Source organism: Cricetulus griseus, chromosome 2 (genome assembly GCF_003668045.3).
Source record: "Cricetulus griseus strain 17A/GY chromosome 2, alternate assembly CriGri-PICRH-1.0, whole genome shotgun sequence".
NCBI lineage: Eukaryota > Metazoa > Chordata > Mammalia > Rodentia > Cricetidae > Cricetulus > Cricetulus griseus.
This window is the reverse complement of record NC_048595.1, coordinates 428,945,900-428,966,988: the sequence shown is the minus strand read 5'-3', so window position 1 is coordinate 428,966,988 and position 21,089 is coordinate 428,945,900.

The following is a 21,089-nucleotide window of genomic DNA, read 5'->3' as shown; positions in this document are numbered from 1 at the left end:
CATCACTCCCGGAGAGAATCCTCTGTCCTTGGCAGGTCGGCGTCCTCCCACCCTGATGTGCCTTGCACATGCCAAATTCTGTAACTCTAGCCTCATAATTCTTCCCATCCACCCACCTTGGAATCTAGCCCGCCACCTCTTCATCAAACGCCATCCATCCAAGAGAAAGAGCTCAAGTCCTGTCATCGCCAAGATGCTGTGCTTGTGCCAGCATATAGGATCCTCCTCTGCTTCTTCCAGCTAGCCTGCACACAGACATGGGATGTAGACTGGCAGGTCTCTCCAGAAAGATACGCTGAAGTGCTAACCCACTAATACCACTGGATGTGACCTTACTATGAATGAGCGCTCTATGTAGTTAAGATGAAGTTTACTGGCTTGAGTTTGGTCTTAAATCCAAAGACAACTGTCCATATGCAGACAGAGACATATAAGGATACAGAGGAGAGCAGCATATGCTAAGGTATACCAAAATATATTGACATCTTCTAGAGACTAGGGAAGGGAAGGGAATCTTTCAGAGTTTTAGAGAGAGCATAGGCCTGCCTACATCTTCATTTGGGATTTCTAGTCTCCAAAATTAATTTCTGTTGTCTCAAGGGATCCAGATTATGTTAGTTTGTTATGTGGGTCCCAGGAAACCAATATGACACTTCAGGCCTCCCATTGGGTGGATGGATACCTGGCCCATATACTCCTAGCCACCCTCTCGAGAGCATGTCATAGGTTTGGTAGAGCTGCCTGAGGATGGGAACTGTCTACCCCATGCAGCCTCCCTCATGCAAGGTGACTGATAGCTTGACTGCTTTGCCCTCAGGTACAATGACTTGATATTCCAATAGGAATGAAGCTACAGTAGAAAGGTAGCTTATATATAAACATGCACATGTGTATATTTGTCTGTGAAAATTTTATAATGAAACTCATTCATAAAATAATTTTGAAAATTAAAAGAATGGGGTATTTACTTTCTACTCAGCATCAACAAGTGCTAGAACAGGGTGATGCAGCATTCAGGTTACTATTTCCTCAGAGCAGAGAGGAGAGCCCTACTTCCCAACTATAATTCAATGTCTCAACTTACAGGATGAGCCTACCTAAATCTTTTTCTTAAACTCTATGTCCAAGCACATGTCCTTGACTCTCTGTCCCTGTTGGGCTAGACTACCCATATACTATTTTCCACCACCACTACCACCACCCATATACATATGCCTTCACCAACCATGTAATCAAGGCAGACTTGTCTCTGTTGTTATCTCCCTCACAGCAGCATAGCCCTGTCTCATCCAAGTACTACACAGGACTGTTCACTTTCCCAGGTTCCCCACTTGGTGCTCTGAAAAGAGACCCCTTGACTGCTGCCTACCTGAAAGTCTCTGATGGCCGGTGTTTCCACACATCGAATGTGGAGAGGGCTTCAAGGCATGTGCTTTTCCTGCAGCAGACTCTAAAACCATTCAGCCCACTTGGCACTGGACCCAAGAAGCAATAACAAGAAAAGATCTGATTATAGGTGATTCTTAGTTAACTGATGAATATCCTGTGGCTTCTAGGTATTGTTTCCCTTCTCCTCAGCCCCACGCGCCCTCCCCTTCACAGGCATGGCCATTTGTCTATCGTTTCACTTTGCAAATAGAAACCCAGCACAGCCCACAATATCCAGTTCAAATGTGGCACTCTCCAATAAACTTCCTTCTGTTCTCCAAGAATTCACTCCAGCCTCTTAGTTCCCATTAAAACTTCTCTTTTGGCACGTGATTATAATTATCTTATTTCATGGGTGTCTGGCTATGCCTTTTATCTATTACTTAATCCTAGACTGGATGGCTCTTGAGAGAAAAGATCTTGTCTTCTAATTTCTCCCTTTCCAGGTTTAGGAAATGAAATGAGAAAATGTAATCACAGGGCCCACACAGTGCCTGGCAACTAGTATGTGCTCAATAAATGTCAGATCCTCTCCCCCTTACACATCACTGGATCCCTGAGAGCACTTTGCAAAATCGCTTGAATCTTGGAGCTGTCTAATAAATGCTGAACACATGAATCAGTGAATATAAACGCGAGTGTTCAACTGCTTTCCTAAGGTCAATGAGGGCATCTCAGTCATTTTCATTGTCCTGCCTCCATTTCTGAGTTTGTGGGCCCATAAATACACTCCTGTTCCGTGTCTCTGAAGCTGAAGCAAGGCCGAGGCGCTTGGGGACACATTGTCACTCAGTCATCAATCCTGAAACAATAGCTACAGCCTTCAAGAATAGACTAGACAAAACCATGGCAACAGTCAGGCTCACCTTGAAGCCAGTTAACTAATTTTGTCTTTATAAAGAAGTAATTAATCATGATTTCTGCACACATCTCATGTTCTTTTGTGGATTTCTCAAATTCTCACATCTGTACATGTATGTTCAGCCCTGGACATCTCACCACACTTCTGGGTAAAGTTAAATCCTCCGTGTCCAAACCTGATAAGCACCGAGCGTTTTCATAGAGTTGAAGCCTCGAGTTCTTACGAGCTGGATACATTCTAGATATTTCTGAGAGGAAAAAGCCAACAGAAATTTGTGAAGATGCTGCTGCCTTCCTCCCACCCCCACCACCATTGACTCTTTGCATTTGGACGGAGTATGAGGCCCCCTAAAGTGCAACAGACCAGCTGGTCACTCCAGAGTCCTTGGACTGTGACTTTGGAAGGAGCAGGCCTTGCTGGGAGCATTGAGTTACCTTTGTTTACATTAACAGAAAGAAAAGCCAGCGCAGAGCCCAGGACCCCCCTGGCAGAGGCCTGATTTCACACACATTTTCCCCAGATTCCTATTGGCTTGGCTGGAAACCACATATTAAAACCCACCAATCTTTCCACTTGAGCCTGATGAAAGCCTCAACAGAAACAGCTGCACTTCACATGTGGTTCAAGTTAATATCTTATCCCGACGGTTTAACTCTAGCTGGCTGGGCTGCTTTTTTAATATTCACAATCTTCTTTTGTTTCACATTAAGAATATGTCTTTCATTACTCGCCGGAGCAGAGGAACACAACGAAGCTGGTAGCACTTCATTTTTGAGATGTCTGAAATAATTGTTTGTATTGTGCATTATTCAAGACGCACTATGCGTGAGCAAGCTCAGAAGCAGGGGAAAGTGTTAAACAGCCCTAACACGAGCCTTGCTACACTGATGTGGAATGCTTCCCTATTAAAAAAGCGAAACCACACACTAATGGCTCGGATTTGGCTTAGAAATTTCAGTGCTCACTGAGTCAAGTAACGTGATAACTTCATTGTTTTCTCCCTTCCAATGGCTCTCCAAACCATTGTGGCCTTTTACACATAGAAAAGTTTGGTCAACGTGCAGCTAATTCCAAATGCAGGCACATCACACACTATTTCCACATGCATACCCACTGGAACACACACACACACACAGATACACACACAGATACATATGCATGCACATACACAAGCACACACACCAACACAAACACACTTCATAGCCATGTTGGGCACAAGTAACTTTCAAGCTTATTGAAAACACACGAGTCTGCTTCCTCCGGCAAAATGCGCATCAATTTCTAGAGGTTTTTGCCTCAGTAGCTCTCTGAAGAATGTGACCTCACCTACTGCACCTCTACCAAATGATGTCATTGACTATAAAATGATGAGTTTGTGATCCTGGGAATATTCTGCAGGCCTCTGTTTCCCCTACCCTATGTCTTTAAAGTAAAAACTGGAAAGACTTCAACAAGTCCCTTTTACTCATGAGTCGTTAAAGGTATGGCTACATTTTTTGAACAGATCTTGAATTTTTTTAGTATTCTATTTCTGTGTTTCAGCCCTGAAGAAAAAGGAAGAGGCTGCCAATGTTTGGTGAACTTTTAATATTTGCAGATGATCTAACTTAAGCCTCATAACAAAGCCATCCATGAGGTACTGTTATTATCCCTGTTTGGGGGAAAAGATAAAGTATACGGGAATGCAATAGCTTGGCAAGATGGCACAGCTAGAAAATTATTGGGGGCAGAGACAACCTTGTGACCTTGTGCTTGAGTCTTCTCTAGTCGAAGAACTGTAGAAATCAGAATTGCATTGGCTGCTATTGATCACGTATGCAGCCACACAGTGAAGGTTATGTGGTAGGCAGAATTCTAAGATGGTCCCCAGGACTCCTGTCATCTGGTGCCCATGCACTATAGATTCCCTTCCCTTGAACGTAGGTTCAAGACCTACAAATAAAATGAGATGCTTTCTCCCTGGATTAGGTTACATTATATGACAACATTAAAAGTGACTTTAGGGCTGGAGAGATGGCTCAGTGGTTAAGAGCACTGACTGCTCTTCCAGAGGTCCATGGTTCACTTCCCAGTACCCACATGGCAGCTCACAACTGTCAGTAACTCCAAGATCTGACACCCTCACACAGACACACATCAGGCAAAATGCCAATACACAGAAAATAAAAATAAATAAATCATTTTTTTAAAAAGTGATTTTGTAGATGTAATTGAGGTCTTAAATCAGTTGACTTTGAGCCAATCAGAATAGTTGACTTTGGGTGGACTTAGCCTAAAGATGTGAGCTCTTTCAAAGGACCTGGCCATTGATGAAGAAAGAGTCAATTATGTAGAGGTATTCCTGTTACCAAGTGGCAACACCAGCATCAGCCTCTAGAAGCTAAAAATGGATTCTAGCTGGCAGTCTGAAAAAGCAGAACTTTAGTCCTAACCACCACAGAGACCTGATCCTGCCTCCAACCAGAGAGCTTCAGATGAGGTGACTGAAATGACTAACACTTTGTTTTCTACTTGAAGACACTCTGAGCCAAGGGACCCAACTAACCCTGTCAGTACTCCTGACCTCCAGAAACTACGACATAATAAAAGTCTTTGCTGATTTATTACACAGCATTAGAAAATTAACACAAATGATGCTTTCCAAATGCCTTTGTAGATGTTGGGTACAACACATGTGTGTTGTCATGTGTCTAAGTTCTAGTGAGTTGACTTAGCTAGTATGCGAGCAGCCTCCCTCCCATGCCCCCAGCTTCTTCCTTCTCCCTTCCTTCCTTCTGGTTGAGTGTGGGTAGCATGGTGAACCATCATGAAACATGGAGATGAAAGCAACACGCTGTGCAAGGTGAAGGTTGGATCCCTGAAATTGCAAGGTTGCCTTGTTGGCCTTGAGCTGCTCATAGCCACATTGCTATGTGAGTGAGAAACGGACTCTGGCTTTGCTTGTTACAGGCATCATTATTTGGTATGTTATGGAAAAATGAACACCTGTACTCCACCTCATTGGCAGAGTTCCCCTGAATCCAGCAACTGACTCCCAAGTCTATTTATACAGAATTCTCATCACCCTGCCTCCCTGACACCATATTGCATCATGACAGAATTTGCATCAAATGCTATTAAAGCTAGATGTAGTGTAACTGATCATCCAGGTTAGTCAAGCAGGCAGAGATGGGCATTCAACTCGCCCTGAGGATGAGGAGTTATTGCAAAGATCCATGGGGAAAATGGGGAGTCACAAAAAGTTGCTTCCTCAACTTTATACCCCAATTCTGAGACACATAGTACAGGGAATAATTCTGTCAGTCAATTACACACTTGGGGGAGTGTCTGTAAAGAGGCTTCCAGAAACAATTATGTCATGAGTGTTCTGACCTCATGGAAGGACTCATCCCACAATCTGAGAAGTGGAAGAAGGTCACTGATGCTATGCCCTTGCCGTGTATTGCCTTGGCCTCTTCTTATGCTCCCCCTTCTTCCTGCTTCCTAGCCACCATGATGTGAACTGCTTAACTCCTGCCACTGTCTCCCAAGCACAATGAACTGGAGCTTCTGAAACAAGGAACCCACAGAAGTCCTTCCTCCATTATGTGGTTTCTGTGAGATGCTTGGTCACAGCAATGACAGGAGTAACTGACACACACGACAGGCTCATGGAGACCCAGGTTTGATCTTTAACATTTTTCAGTGGTGAGTATCCAAGTTCCTTAGCATCAAATTGAAGGAGAAGATAGTTTTCTGCCATCAAATAAACACAGGTCAATTCCATCAAGCATCTCAGAGTCCTCTGATGTCCCTAGGGAAGATGTGCATCCCTGACCTCAGCACATCTGTATAATCCAATCCACTGTATACTTGGATTCTAGGGTTTGTTTCTGTATTAGTTTTTTTGCTTAGTGTTATAACAAAATGCCTGGCAGTCAGTGATTTAATAGAGGAAGGGTTTCTTTTGGCTTATAGTTTGAGGGCATACCGTGTGTCACGATGGGGAAGGAGTATGGGCAGATGCATGAGGCAGCTAGTCACATTACATCCAGACCGGAAGCAGAGGGCAGGCAGGAAGTGGATCTGGACTCTGAAACCTCAAGGCCTGATCAAGTGATGCAATTCCCCAGCAAGTTTCAGCTTCATCAAAGTCTTCACAAAGAATGCCACCAGCTGGGGGATGGGGTGTTCAAACACAGGAACTTGTAAGGATTGTTTCACATTAAAAAAGAACATTTCCCTCCATCCATGAGAAGATACACATAGGAAGTGGAGTGGGCTATTTTATCTGAAAGGGTGTGCTTGTGGCTACTACTCTAATCCTGAGGCAGGATGGGCCTGACATTTTAGGGCAAGACACAAGGAAGGAAGCTCTTTTTTTTTTTTTTTTTTTTTTTTTTTTTTTTTGCTACACAGGACTGAGACTTCTCCACATCTTGCTTTTCTGCTTCTAGAAGTTGTCCCTTATGTCACCTGAATTTCAGCCTCGTGGGATCCCTACCTTAGCACTTTGTCTTCTTATTTGTGATAACAGTTTTCAAATTCTTGTCACTTCCTGCAGAGCACTATTGCAAAAAGCAAGACACACAGCATCATACAGATCAAAGTGGAGAATTAGGGTGAGGATTGAGCTGGCGACAGTGGCACAGTGCTGTACTCTCACCCTTGGGAGGGTTGAAGTAGGGGGATTCCCACGAGTTTGAAGCCAGCCTGGGCTATGCAGCCAGACTCTGTCTCAAGAAACACACAAGTACTACTTTTAAAAGAAGGAGAAAAAAACACAAGAAAATAAACTGTTGAAGCCTTTAAAACCACTGTTTTTTGAATGTCTACATAACTCTCCAAGACTCCATCTTACTTACATGTGCTGTTTCTATATAAACTTGACCCTAGTGTATTTGTTTTTCAATAAAGTCCAAAACCTAAAGTAACTCAACAGAGAGTCCCCTCTGGGGTTTCACAGGCTTGGTAATAAAGCTCCTTATTGGATCTCACTTAAACCTTTCTGGAAATAGCTGGGTCCTCTTGTGCTGTCTCTGGAAATACAGGGCAGCCAGTATCCATGGGGTGGATTACAGGGAAGCAGGACCACAGATCTGGATATTAGCACACCCTGCTTCTCCACACTGTCCAGGTGACTGCCTTTCGAAACCACACATGGCTTCTACTGCTATTCACGTCATTTCAGAGAAAAGTTAAATAAAAACATAAAGGGCAACCAGCAGTATTTTAAGAGATTTTGTTTCTTCTTCGAACTTGTGTTCGTGTGCTGGGGTCCAGGAGGAGGTATTGTATTATTTGGGGTCTCTGGAAACACTTAAGACTCAGAAAGACCCATGACAGGAGCCCAAGATTCTCCACAGAAAACAGAAGCTAAACAGCAAACAAAATATCCACCTTGCCTCTTTGCACACCACCCTGCGGTAAGTGGTTTGGCCCTCAGCATCCTGCCTGTACCAGAATGTGCCTGAAAGCTGGTCATTCCCTCTACCATCTGACTGAGACTGACCAGTGGGCAGATGATGGTTAATTTAATATGTCCACTTGGCTAAGCATGGTACCCCTCTACTTGGTCAAACAACAGTTTAGGCTTTTCCCTGAAGATCTTCATGGATAAGGAATATATTTAAATCAATAGACTTAAACGAAAGCATATGAGCCTAAACAAGTATAGGTGAGTTTCACACAGTCACAAGCCTTGATGAACTGAACACTGATCCTCCCTGCCCAGTCCAGACTCAGAAGAGATCCTGTCAGCAGACAACCTCTGTCCTCAAACCTCAGCTCTTTCTTGAGTCTCAACGTTACCCCAGCAGAACCTCCATAATCATATCATCCAATTCTTTAAAATAAATAAACAGTAAACAAAAAAACCAAAAATCTTTACTGACTCCATTTTTGCATATGAGCATGTGCACACACGTATGTGTGCAGACACACACACATAAACATGATCATATCACACAGGTACACAGGTATGCATGAGTATATGGAGGCTAGGGGATCAGGTGCCATAATATATACATATATTTAAGACAAGGTCTCTTATTGGCCTAGAATTCACCAAGGATGGTTGTTGACTGGCTGACCAGTGATGCCAATCACCAAGGATGGTTGTTGGCTGGCTGACCAGTGATGCCAATCTACCTGCCTCCAGGGTCAAACTTGTACCCTCTTACTTACAAGGCAAGCATTTTCCTGATGGAGATACCTCCCAGCCCATTCTACTTTCTCTTTACACATACAGTATGTCTATTTCTCTGGAAATCCTTCTAGGGCATTCACCTTAATTCATTGGACTAGGATTATTTTTGAAGTGGAGAGCTGGATAAGTGAAATGCTCAGGGTTTGTGTAGCTAAAAGTGCAGAGAAACATGGACTGACGGCCACTTGTATGCCTGGCAACGTCAGAGAAGACTGCCAGGGCTGTGTGCTGACATGTGAGGTCATGGTAAAAAGTGGTGCAGCATTCATGGCTTTTCTTCATGTCACTCCAACTGCTGCATCCAGGGTCATTTTCCACATGTCCATTTTCTCCCAGAAGACCCCTGAGGTCATGCCAATGGGACACTCAGTTTTTCCTGCGTTGTGTGTTGATGTGTGCAAGGGCCATGTGTAGAGAAGCCAGAGGCTAGTCTCAGGTGTTGTTCCTCGGGAGCATTGTCAGCAATGTCCACCCTCATTTATTTTTGATTGGTGGGAGGGAGGGAGACAGTGCAAATTACGATAGTGGGTTTGTGTAGGTTCAAGGACAATGTAGAGTGTTAGTCCTCGCCTTTCTGCCAAGTTTTGACTGACTCTTGTTGTTTGACCGTGTACCCTCCCACTTCCTGACAGTGAACAGAGATTGCAAATACTTGCAGGATGGTATCTGTCTCTTGGGTGGGTTCTGGGGATCCAATATCAGGTCATCAGATTTGCACAGCAAGTGCTTTTGTTCACTCATCCATCTCCCCAGCCTCCATCTTGGTGGGCTAAAACGGCCGGCCATCAAGCCCTAGGGATCATCCCATTGCTGTCTCCCCAGTGTTAGGATTACAGAGACAGCAGTTGCTGTTGGGTTTTTGTTGTGGTTGTTTTTATTGTAGGTCCTCACTTTAATTCTGGAGCCATCTCCCTGTCACTACACCAGATCTGCGAGCATCCCACCTCACCTTCAGGCAGCACCAATGCTCACTGCACGTCAGCATCCTGCACTTCCTACCCTGGCATGTTCACTCACAACAACCAAAGAAACTTAAACATGAGGAACAACTGGGCACCACTCCAAGTGCTGGCTCTGCCCTGTTTCTGGGGTTCCATTACACCCCAACTTCCCATCTATCTTCCTTTCTCTTACCGCTCACCAGCCAATCAGACCGTTTCAGTTTGTTTATTATTGTTGCTTAATTCAAGTCTCCCGAGTACCATCTGCCCTGTATAGTCATGCTTGCAGCCAAGCCGTTCTGGCATTAAACAAGGTATAGGACTCTGTTGTAGGCAGGTGATTGCTTTTGCTTCGTTCTCATGTCATGTACTTGAAAATCATGGCAGACTTTTTGTTTTCCTCTGTTTTGTTTTTAAAGATTAAAAAAAAAAAAAGATTCCCCAAGGACTCTGGTTTTTAAAATAAATAAATACCACAGGGAGGAAATGAAGAGGGTATGGATCTCAGTAAAATTTATGCTTACATATTCTTTCCTTCTGGATTTTTGCTAGGTTGGGTTAAAAATAGTAATGTGTGTTGTTCAGTCTGCCTCAGTGTCTACCACGGAAATAATGAAAAGCAATGAAAAATGGAAATGAGCAACATGACAAAGCCATTTCCTCAAGGACTCCACTGGAAAGCAAAAGGGGACAAAAGTAACTGGGGCTGGGTTGTAGGGTCCCTGCAATTAGCATATTCAACATCAAGGTGTCAGGGGACTGAATTAATGAGCCCTTGGTCAGCCACTCAGGTAATGATCTCAGAATCAGAGTACACAAAAATGAACTCACAAAAGTGAGGCCTAGCCAGGCGATGGTGGTGCACGCCTTTAATCCCAGCACTGGGGAGGCAGAGGCAAGTGGATCTCTGTGAGTTCGAGACCAGCCTGGTCTACAAGAGCTAGTTCCAGGACAGCCTCCAAAGCCACAGAGAAACCCTGTCTCAAAACGCGCCCCCCCCCCAAAAAAAAGAGAGGCCGGTGGTCACACAATAGATTCTGAAATTCCTTTTTCACCCCATAACTCAGCCTGGCCCGGAACTCACGGCAATTCTCCTGTCTCAGCTTCCTAAATGCTTGGGATTCTACCTGGCAGGGTCCTAACAAAAACAAACAAACAAACACAAGTTAACATAGCAGTCAGAGGCAAACTGTGCACATCAGAGAATTCCTGCCTCAGATAGCAGAGAACTGAGTTATTGAAAACTAACACACTGTTCTGGACTGGATAGGTTCAAGAATTCCATCAATAATAAAAGAGTCATTCCCTCAACAACTCGCACTGAAGCAACTTTTGATCTGACACTGCCCATCTGTGGAAGCTTCCCACAAAGCCCCGCTCTCGGCTTATGTTAGTGACATGAGCCCAACAATGCACACCCTGGCTGCAAAAGAGACTGACCCTCATCTACTATGTTCTGAGCTCTCCAAATATGGTTCTTCAAAATGCATGCAAACATCGTGGGCTGTGTCTATCTGCATCTCGCCACGTTTATATAGGAAAAGAATAGTGTACATTTCTTACTGGGTAGATGGCAGCCTTTTTTGAGGCAAGAAACTGTATGTTTGTCTGATGGGCATCTCCATTATTGAGCATGGCAATTGGACAACTATAAATTTAAAATCAAACCTAGGAGCTGGGGAGCATTCTACAGGGAAGACTTCATGTCCCCAAAGAGGACCCAAGTTCAGTTCCCAGCAACAGCACTGGGTGTCTTCCAGCTGCCTATGACTCCAGCCTCCAGGGCATCTCACACCTCTGGCTTCCACATCTACAAACCCAGATGTAGAAATACAGACACAGACACAGACACAGACACAGGCACAGACACAGACACAGACACAGACACACAGACACACACACACACACACACACACACACACACACACACACACACACACACACAGAAAGAGAGACAGAGAGACAGAGAGAGAGAGACAGAGAGACAGAGACAGAGACAGAGAGAGACAGAGAGAGAGACAGAGAGACACACACACACAATTATAAAGAACAAAAAATAAGTCTTTAACATCACACTTAAGGTAGTTGAATTTCAATAAAAGATTTTTGAGCCTGGGAAAACAGAATGGGTCCAAGGAACGCATCTGTGATGGGAAAAGGCAGTCAGCTTGGCTGGTGCTTTTGAAAAGAACAGATTCCATTTCCCTGCCCATGCTTCCCCTGCCGCAATAATGCAATGCTGTCCCCAGACTACCATTCTAGAAATAATTTCTGTCTCTCTGGGCCATAAGAAGGACTCATTGAGATGTCTGTCTTCATGCAGTGAAACAATGAACACACAGGTTCTCTCTCTCTCTCTCTCTCTCTCTCTCTCTCTCTCTCTCTCTCTCTCTCCTTCCCTCCATCTTCTGACTTTTCCTAGGCTCTCTTGAGTCCTAGAACCCCACACCATCTCTTCCAAACATGAACACCAGCAACTGTCTCTGTCTCCTCCCTTTTGGTTTCAGGCTATTAGTCTGACTGAATGCACAATTAGCAAAAATACCTGGGGCTTGGCTGCTGGCAGCATATATATTTCTGAGTGGCACAGACCACTCCCTTCTTCTCAGGGGCTCTGGGAGACTCTACCCACACATTCATGCCAGCATGTTCAGCCAAGAGGACCTCAGCCAGGACAGTCCCATGTATATATCCATAGGTCTAGTTCCCTGCTTGCCCCCATTGGAGGAGAAGCTAAAAAAAAATTATTCTTTTAAAAAAGCAAGCAGAGTTATGGTCAGGCTCCTGCCTGTCATTATAGCACTTGGGGAGGGAGGTGGAGGCAGGAGGGTCTCAAATTCAAAGCCAGCAAGGGCTGCATAACAAGATTGTGTCTCAAAAATAACTAAATAAACAAAAACTAAATTTTAAGTAGTGTTGTGGGTCAGCCCAAAATTTCTGGCTTAAATTTGAAAGAAAGCACTGATAAATATAAATAGACTCCCTTCCTTGGCCAATAAATAAGTTAGTCTCTTTTTAGGTTGATTAATAGCAAGTGGACTAAGAGAGATTGCCGAACACCCACTGTCTGCTCTAAACCACACAGAGAAAAAAATCTCCTGCCTGGGGCCTGGATGTAGAAAGGGAGACATTTTCACAGTCAGTGGACACAAATATGAACTCCAGGGTGGCTCTATAGAACTTTAAGTGCAAACATCAGGGTTCTCTTTCAGGGCCCTTCCCATCTCAGTCACAGACTACCTTTAGGGGCTGGAGAGATGGTTCAATGGAAAAAGGCATCTGCTGCCAGGGCTGATAACCTGAGTTCAGGTTATCCCTGGAACCCACATGGTGGAAGGAAAACTGGCTCCCACATATTCTCCTCTTACACACACGTGTGTGCCCCCACCCCGACATCATCAAATAAATGTTTAAACATGTCTAAGGGCCAGCAAGATGGTTCAGCAGGTAAAAGCACTTGCCGATAAGAATTATGACCTGAATTTAATGACCAAGATTCACATGCTAGGAGAGATCCAATTCCCATAAGTTGTTATCTGATCTCCACATGTATGCCAATACACACACACACACACACACACACACACACACACACACAAATAAATAAAAATAATTTTAATTTAAGAGATTATAATAAGGGCACCTAAGTGCTATCCTGTGATGACGCCTGCATCAGCCTTAACCAAACTCTGGCTCAGGTCCCCCTCCAAGAGAGGAAGTCACTAGGGCAGTCATTTCTGGGGCAATACAAGTCATGTCCTAACCCTTGTCAACCCTCTGTTTCCTCTGACCACCATGTGATTCCCAGGTTTCAGAACTCATTTTAAAGCATTTCCACCATCCCTTGACTTCAGCATGAGATCTCTCTCAAGTATCTGTGAGGCTCTAGGTTAGTTAGAACTTGGCCTCTTCCTCAATACAAAGTCCTACCAATCACTGGCTTAGTCTAGTTGGGTTTCTTGTTTGGTTATGGGGCTGATGCTCACAGTGTTCTCTTGATCACTGCAAACACCAAAGACTACTAGAAGTTGTGTAACTACCTTCTCTTAAACTCATTTGTTTTCAACCTATCAGAATCCCTATCAGTGTAAGTAACCTGCAGCATCTTGTGAGGACCTCATGTCCATAAGGGACCTGTAAAGGACCAGAGGCAGCCAAAGGCTCCTTCGAGTGTTCACTGATGGGGAATGTACTGTGTATGTTAAAATACTGTTTGGACAATGAGACAGCAAGTTAGACAGGACTAGGAGTCAAAGAGGATTCTGGGAAATGTAGTAGAGCAGTGCGGATCCAGGCAGGAAGTGACATAGGAAGGAGACTCATATTTAAAGAAGGAGAAACAGGAAGTGTCTCCCTTTTCCCCTCCGCTCCTGCTCCAGTGGCACAATATGATCCACCGGCAAGGAGGGACGCCAATTAGGCGTCCGATAAGATAAGTCTTATAAAATATATAGGTTTATTATGATAGTTAAGACTAAGCTAACAGATGAGAATCCTAGACATTGGCCAAGCAGCATTGAACCTAATACAAGTTTCTGTGTATTCATTTGGGCCTTAACTCGGGCGGGTGGCTGGCATAAAGCTCACACGTGGCGGTGGGGCTCAGGCGGCTTTTGGCAGAAAGATTTATCGTAACAGTTCACATCAGCACAGATGCCACAGGAGATGTGACGCCACGTTCACCCCGCAGCAGCAGTAAGCATTGCCATGTTTCCCGCCATGGAAAACCAGCAAACATTCCTCAGCTCTTGAATGGGGACCAAGTACCCCATTATGTGTGGGGTCAGGTGCCAGCCAGCAGCTTCTCTCTTTATTGATGCATTCCAAGATGCTCGATCTTAGATGAGTTTACTCCTTCCTCATGAAAAGGCTGTTTTCACTCACTGCCAGCCATCCTGATGCCTTAATACACAGCATCCTCCTGATGCCCGTGTGACTTTCTTCTCCTCCTGTCTTATAAGGGCCCCATGGAAGAGTGGTAAGTTTTCAAGTGTGTTAAGTAATGAGTAATATAAAGAGCCACACAGCATCATAAGACCCGTGTGGGAGCATGGAACTTCGAAGATATATGGTGTAAATTCAGATTAACCTTTACACCGAAGAGTGTTGTCCACAAACCCTACCCAATGTGATAACTGGCTCCTCCTGTGAAGAAGACATCTCAACCTCTACTCCTTTTAGCCTGGGTATCTCTGACCAATAGATTAAGGTAAAAGTGACACAATACCAGTTCTAAGGAAAAGCCTGAAAAGGAAGGGCTGTATCTGTTTATTTCTTTCTCTCTTGGAGTCCTGAGCCACCATGTCAGAGACCACGTTATGCTGATGAAGACAGAGGCCATACTGAAACATCACTCGAGTGCCAGCTATCTGAATCAGGTTAGCTTGGGTAACTCTGCCTCCATCCATTTGAACCCTCCCGCCTGAGGCTCCAAACATGCTGGGACAGAGTTGAGCTGCCTCATCCAAACAGCAAACATAAAAAAAAAAAAAAAGAACAATTACAGAGTTGTCATTCACTAAGTTCGGGGGTAAGTTGTTGTTCAACACCAGATACACAACATGAACAAAAGTCTATGTTGATAAAAGAATTCCATTTCTGGACTAGGAAAAGCCTTTATATCCTGACTTAAACAAATGCCGTGTTTCTTTTCCTTCATAACAAGAGGGAAAGACTCCCCAGCATTGCCTCAGCAGCTTAAAACTCAGGTCTTTGCAGTTCTCTTGTTTTTCCCTCATGTCACCGGTACAGTAGCCCAGCACCAGCCACCCGAATCCCAGGCACCGGGAAGAAAGATGAAGCACAGCCCTTATCAGAAAAGCACAATGTTCTAGAAATGTCTTTCAGGGATTCCTATTTAGATCTATTTGCTGGGAGACTCGGGGAGAGGCAGGGAGCCTGAGGAATACCAGGCTCTAACCCACAGCAGCTTTCCTAAACAAAATTGGTGCTTGGCTAATGAGAGGAAAGAAAGATGTTGGAAAGACAACGAGCTGAGTCTGTTTGTGCTCAACGACATCAACTGCATTAGACGAAGTCCAGAAGCTTAGCAAGCCCCTGGGTCAACCCAGTAATGTTCTCACACTCCCAGGAATTTTCCATCCCCTGCTCTGCTGCTCAGAACATTGGCTTAAGCCTAAGGCCAGGTCCCCTCTACTTGGTGGGATGAGAGCCAGCAGTAATCAGGCTGCATTTGTCCTCACCGATATCTAACAGGAAAGCCTGGTATATGAATTCTCTTTCCCTTGCTGTGATAAAACACAGACCAAAATCAATGCTGGGAAGAAAGGGTTTGTTTCATCTTACAACTCCTAGACCCCAATCCATCACTGAGGAAACTCGAGGCAGGAACCTGGAGATAGGAATGGAAGCAGAAACCATGGAAGAACGCTGCTTCCTGGTTTACTCTCCATAACTTGCTCAGCCTTCCTTCTTAGACAACCCAGGACCTCCTATCTGGGTTGATACCACCCTAGTGGACTAGGTCCTCGCATATAAATCATCAGTCAAGACATAGACTGTGGGCAGTCATAGACATGCCCACAGGCCAATCTGATGTAGGCAGCTCTGTTTGGGTTAAATTGACAAATAGCCAGCACACCTGGTTTCTTATCCATCACTCTTAAGAGCAGAAATAAAGGTGCCTCTTACGCATTAGCATTACCCTATGTCTGGTACATACTAAGTGCTCTGTCCTACCCCTCTGCCAATGGAAATCTCACTGGTAACAAAGATTTTCATGTGCAGGTTTTGAGTAGACTGACACGGTCTATCTCCCATCACTTTTTCAAGCCATGCAGACATAACTTAGGTTCTCCAGGCCTTCTTTTCTCCGCATGTGGGACTGGACAAACCAATAGTGTGTCCTGACATCAGTTAACTGTAAAGAAAATATATACATAGGAAATATACAGACAAAGTACTTAGCACAGTTCATGGAAACCAGTAAGCAGCAAAAGACACTGGAAGATGATTATGTTGAATTTTGTAGACACAGAAATTAATGTCAGTCAGTGAAACCCATCTCTGCCCTCACCTCTCTGTGACTGTAAGGATGTCCCTTCCACAAGTGCCTATTCAGAAGTGACCTGTTCCATCTCTCCAGGTAGGCTTGAAATTCAAACCATTCATTGAACACGTGGACTCAGCTGAAACATATCTGTACATTCATGTCTACACAATCCACTGAAGGACCCCATAATTAATCCAATTCAGCCATTATCACAAAGCTACTAAACATATCATTAAACCGCCAACGTGGTACTTTCAGCTCTTTCCCACAATTCATTTCAACAAGAATCTAAGTACCTAGTAACCAAATTAGTTTGTCTATGCAGTAACTCCATCAATCGTATCATCGTCAGCACTCACAATGACTCTGAAAAGCTAGCTTTTTTTTTCCAGTTTGGCTGAACGATCTAGATAGAACATAAAACATACTCTCCAGTAAGAGCGAATTACTAACAGTCTTTATTAACAATAACAATTGGCATTGTTCTAAGTTACTAGCTTTGAGAACCACTCTAAGGACTCTGTAACCTTGTCAAAAGTTATTATTATTATCCCTTTTCTCCAGATGAGGAAACTGAGGGTCTAGGAAAATAGGATCAGAGTTTCCAAGTAACAGAATCAGGATTTAGAAGTCCATTCTGGCCCAGGAATATGATATGAACCCATTTAAAAAATAATATTGTTATTATTCTTTGAAAATGCCATATATATATGTATTTTGATACTTTGATCATACCCACCTCAACTCCCTCCCACTCTAGCTCCTCCCCAAGACATCTTCCTCTTATCATCATGCCCTTTTTTTCTTTTTTATAACCCACCCAGGCCAATTAGTACCCCCACGTGCAATTGAATGGGGCTATCCACTGGAGCATGGGTAACTTACAGGGGGTTTTATTCCTAGAGAAAACTGACTCTTTCCCTCCAATCCCCCAATAGCCATCAACTACCCTCATCATCTAGGGAATACTAGGGGTTAAAGGTATAAGCAGAGCTCGAAGTCTTGAATAACAAACACTACTATAGGTCTCCACCTCTTTGGGAAAATCTTGGACAAACCCTAAAGTTTTATGTCTGAATCAAAAAGCCAGTAGGCACAGAAATCACTGGGTTTTTATTAGTTGTGTGATCTTGGTCAAGTTGCTGAAACTTTCTGAGCCATGCTTTCCCTGTCCCATAGGTGAGCATGTACGTGTGTGAGTCAGTGCTCAACCTTGGCCCTCAGTAAGCATTTGCCATCCCTGCCCTCTGGTTTCTGTCCTCTTTTGGTCTAACCAGTATAGTGTTAGGGGAGGGGAAAAAACCATCATTTAACCAAGATTGGTCATTGCCTCGGGACCTGATCAGATTTCAAGAATAGATAGTTCTATATTCAAAATTATCTGCATTCTTAAACATTGTGTGTATTCCAATCATTGTGTCTTCCAAACAGTGCCTAACAAGGACTCTCACTGGATCTGACAAAATGAAGCTATCCTCAGGCCTCAGTGCTGTTTGGTGTCTGTGGTATTTTCAGTCAGGGTAACTTGGCCACACAGTCAGACATAGTCTCCTCCTGGGTGTGTGTCCATAAAGCTAGGAGCTAAACAGAATTCACAGGAGGGCAACAGCCTGCAGGAGCCTGGGAATGCGAATGCATGAGCTACCTCAGTCCAACTCAGGAACAAGCTGACCAAGGGAATGTGTCTCTTTGTCTCTTCCAGCACCTTCAAACACCTCTATATCTGAGGAATTCCCCAACTGAGGAACCCCACCCCCACAGTCATCACACACTTCTCCCTTCAGGTTGCCAGCTACATTGCTCTCTGATCCTCCCCACAGGAGCCAGAGCCTATTTGCCACCATGGAGTCATGTCTGGGGACTCAGAGAGGAGGCATGGAGAGAAGTGACAACTTCTACTATTGCCATCTTGGAACTTGTGCTATCTTGTGGGAACATCTTGTGAGGCTCCCTGAAAAGGAGGCCTTGTAAAGAGTGGGGAAAGCCAGAAAGACCAATTACCTGTCACCTAAGTGAGGCCACACAGACCCTATAGGCCCATCTAAAGTAGCCACACAGGCCACAAAGCACAACAGCCAGTTAGCTGAGGCTGTGTGTGAAGGGAGGGCTTCAGGCAAGTTCCTTGCTATAAAAATATCACCCGGTGCATTTGTACAAACCTAGATGGTAGCTAGATTATGCAAGGTGGCCTCTCCATGCAATCAAGAGACAGGGTAAACACAAGCTGTACGAGGCTGCTGCTGGCATAACACAGCAAATTGTCTCACTATAAACTTTGTTTCATGTACGTGGAAGGACTAATTTCTAAAATAATAGTTAAAAGCAAAGCATACTAAATATAGAAACCAGTAGCATGGTGCTTTTCCCTGTTAGGGCAGGATGCAATCCTTATCAGTTCTGCACAATGAACTCAAATGCCCATATTATACTTTCATACAGTGACTTGAGGGGATTATTTACACCAGCCTCACCACAAGCACACAAGTAAGGTAGAATGCTAAGACGTTAAGATGGAGACTAGGATGGTTCCAGTTCCGTTATAATCTTCTTAAAAGGCCACTGTGTTATGTGTGGGCTGTTGCTGACAAAATGTCGTTATGCAACATAAGGCTAGCTGTTTTAAGCCACTGTACTTTGAGGTACTTTATTATATAGCAATAAATGGGAGGTAAGAAAAAAAACACAACACTTTCCTTCAAACTTCATCATAGATAGAAAACAAATGAACAAAAATAAGCTTGTGATCCAAGGCCCAGCAATTAGACACCTTCACTTCAGAGTCTAACAAAAACCAGTGACTCGAAGGAGCATCTATGAAGACGAGAGGTGACCATGTCTGGTTTCCAAGGGATGGTTTCAAAGGATCTTGAGGTCTCTAATACCCGAGGTCAGGAGTGAGTGACATTGTAGCCCTACACAAGTGGCAATGATGTTGCCAAGGAACCACCTCTAGAGATGACTTAGAAGTATTCCTTCTGGGTATGTGGCCTTCCATCCCTCATTGAGTACCCCCAGAAGCAGAGACCAAAACACAGAGTTAGGAAGTCAAGAGGTGAGGAAGAAAAGAAAGAAGAGCGAATGACTATGAGCAACTGGGGCTCAGACCTCCTGAGAACCCACTGAGGAGTCCTCAAAACCAAGCCCAGAGACTCCACTTGAATGTAGGAGCTAGAGAGGTTGGGGATGCCATGATAACATGGCCCACAGAATCAACTAAGCAGGCTCATAGGGGTTTACAGAGACTGAAGCAACAACCACGGATCCTGTATGGATCTGTGATAGGTAATCTGCACATGTTATAGTTGATAGCTTGGTGTTTGGGGAGGGACTCAACAGTGGGAGTGGGGGTGTATCTCACTCTTTTTTTTTTTTTTTATTAGTTCCAGTTAGGGAACAAGCTTGTTTCACATGTGTATCTCACTCTTTCACCTGCTCTTGGGACCCTTTGCCTGCTACTGGGTTGCCTTATCCAGCCTTGATATGAGGGATTATGCCTAGTCTTGTTGTAAATTGTTATGCCATGATTGGTAGATACCACTGGGAGGCCTGCCCTTTTTTGAAGGGAAATGGAGACGTGAATGGGGGAAGGACTTGGAGGGTGGAGTGGGGGGGAAGCTGTGGCTGGAATGTGATATATGAGAATAATACATTTCTTAAAAATTAAATTAAAAAGACAAGAATTCGAGCATCTAGCCCCAATCTGTTTAAGATAATCTGACAGCATTAACTGCCTAGTCCTTCCAGGACAGCTACCCTGTGAAAGAACTGGGAAAACTTTGGGGCTTCTGGATAAGCCCTAAGTCAGAAAAGGAGATACAGAGATAAGACTGTTAGGGCAGGATGCAATCCTTATGCAAGGGGACAACCACCACTAAAGTTAGAGGTGCCCCTGGGGGTGGAAGATGAGTACAAACACATCTGCCGTGCTTCCCAACTTCTCTCCAGCTGTATGCGGGCTGATGTTAGCAACTGGTTCTCTGAGAGGAAGCTGGCACAATAGGCTCAAACTGGAATGCTTGCCCATGCCCCTGGTGTAAATACTCCTATCCCCAGTGAGTTCAAGCCACCAACATTGACACCAGCCAGTTCTCAAAGGACCTGCAACTTTAATAACTGTCCCAGTCTACAGCTGCTGAATAGTTGTTAATGGATTCTTTTGCCAGGGGCTGGAGACTTGGCTCACCTGGTAAAGTGAGTTCAAACCATGGCACCCATGTAAAACTCTGGGTGCAGAAGCATATGACTGTAAGGCTAGTGATGGGCAAGAGAAGGTGAGAGGATCCCTAGAAGTCACTGGCTAGCCAGGGTAGCTGAGTCAGTGAGCTCCAGGCCCAGAAAAGGACCCTTTGTCTAAATAAATAAAAACCAACAAACAAATCAATAAATAAAGGTGGAGAATGATCAAGGGAGACACAAAATGCCAACCTTGCCTTCACCATACTCACACACATACATCCTCACACACATGTACACCTGCACACATACGTGTGTGCATACACACATTTAAAAAACACATAAAAATGAAGCCCTTTTCTACATAAGCTAAGTTAGAATGTTAAATCAAAAGCTTGAGCATTGAACAGCAGCCTCCAAGAAGGAAGATGAATACACAGGTTGGAAGCCAAGGCTTGGGCAAGACCACCAGGCAGGCTCCATAGA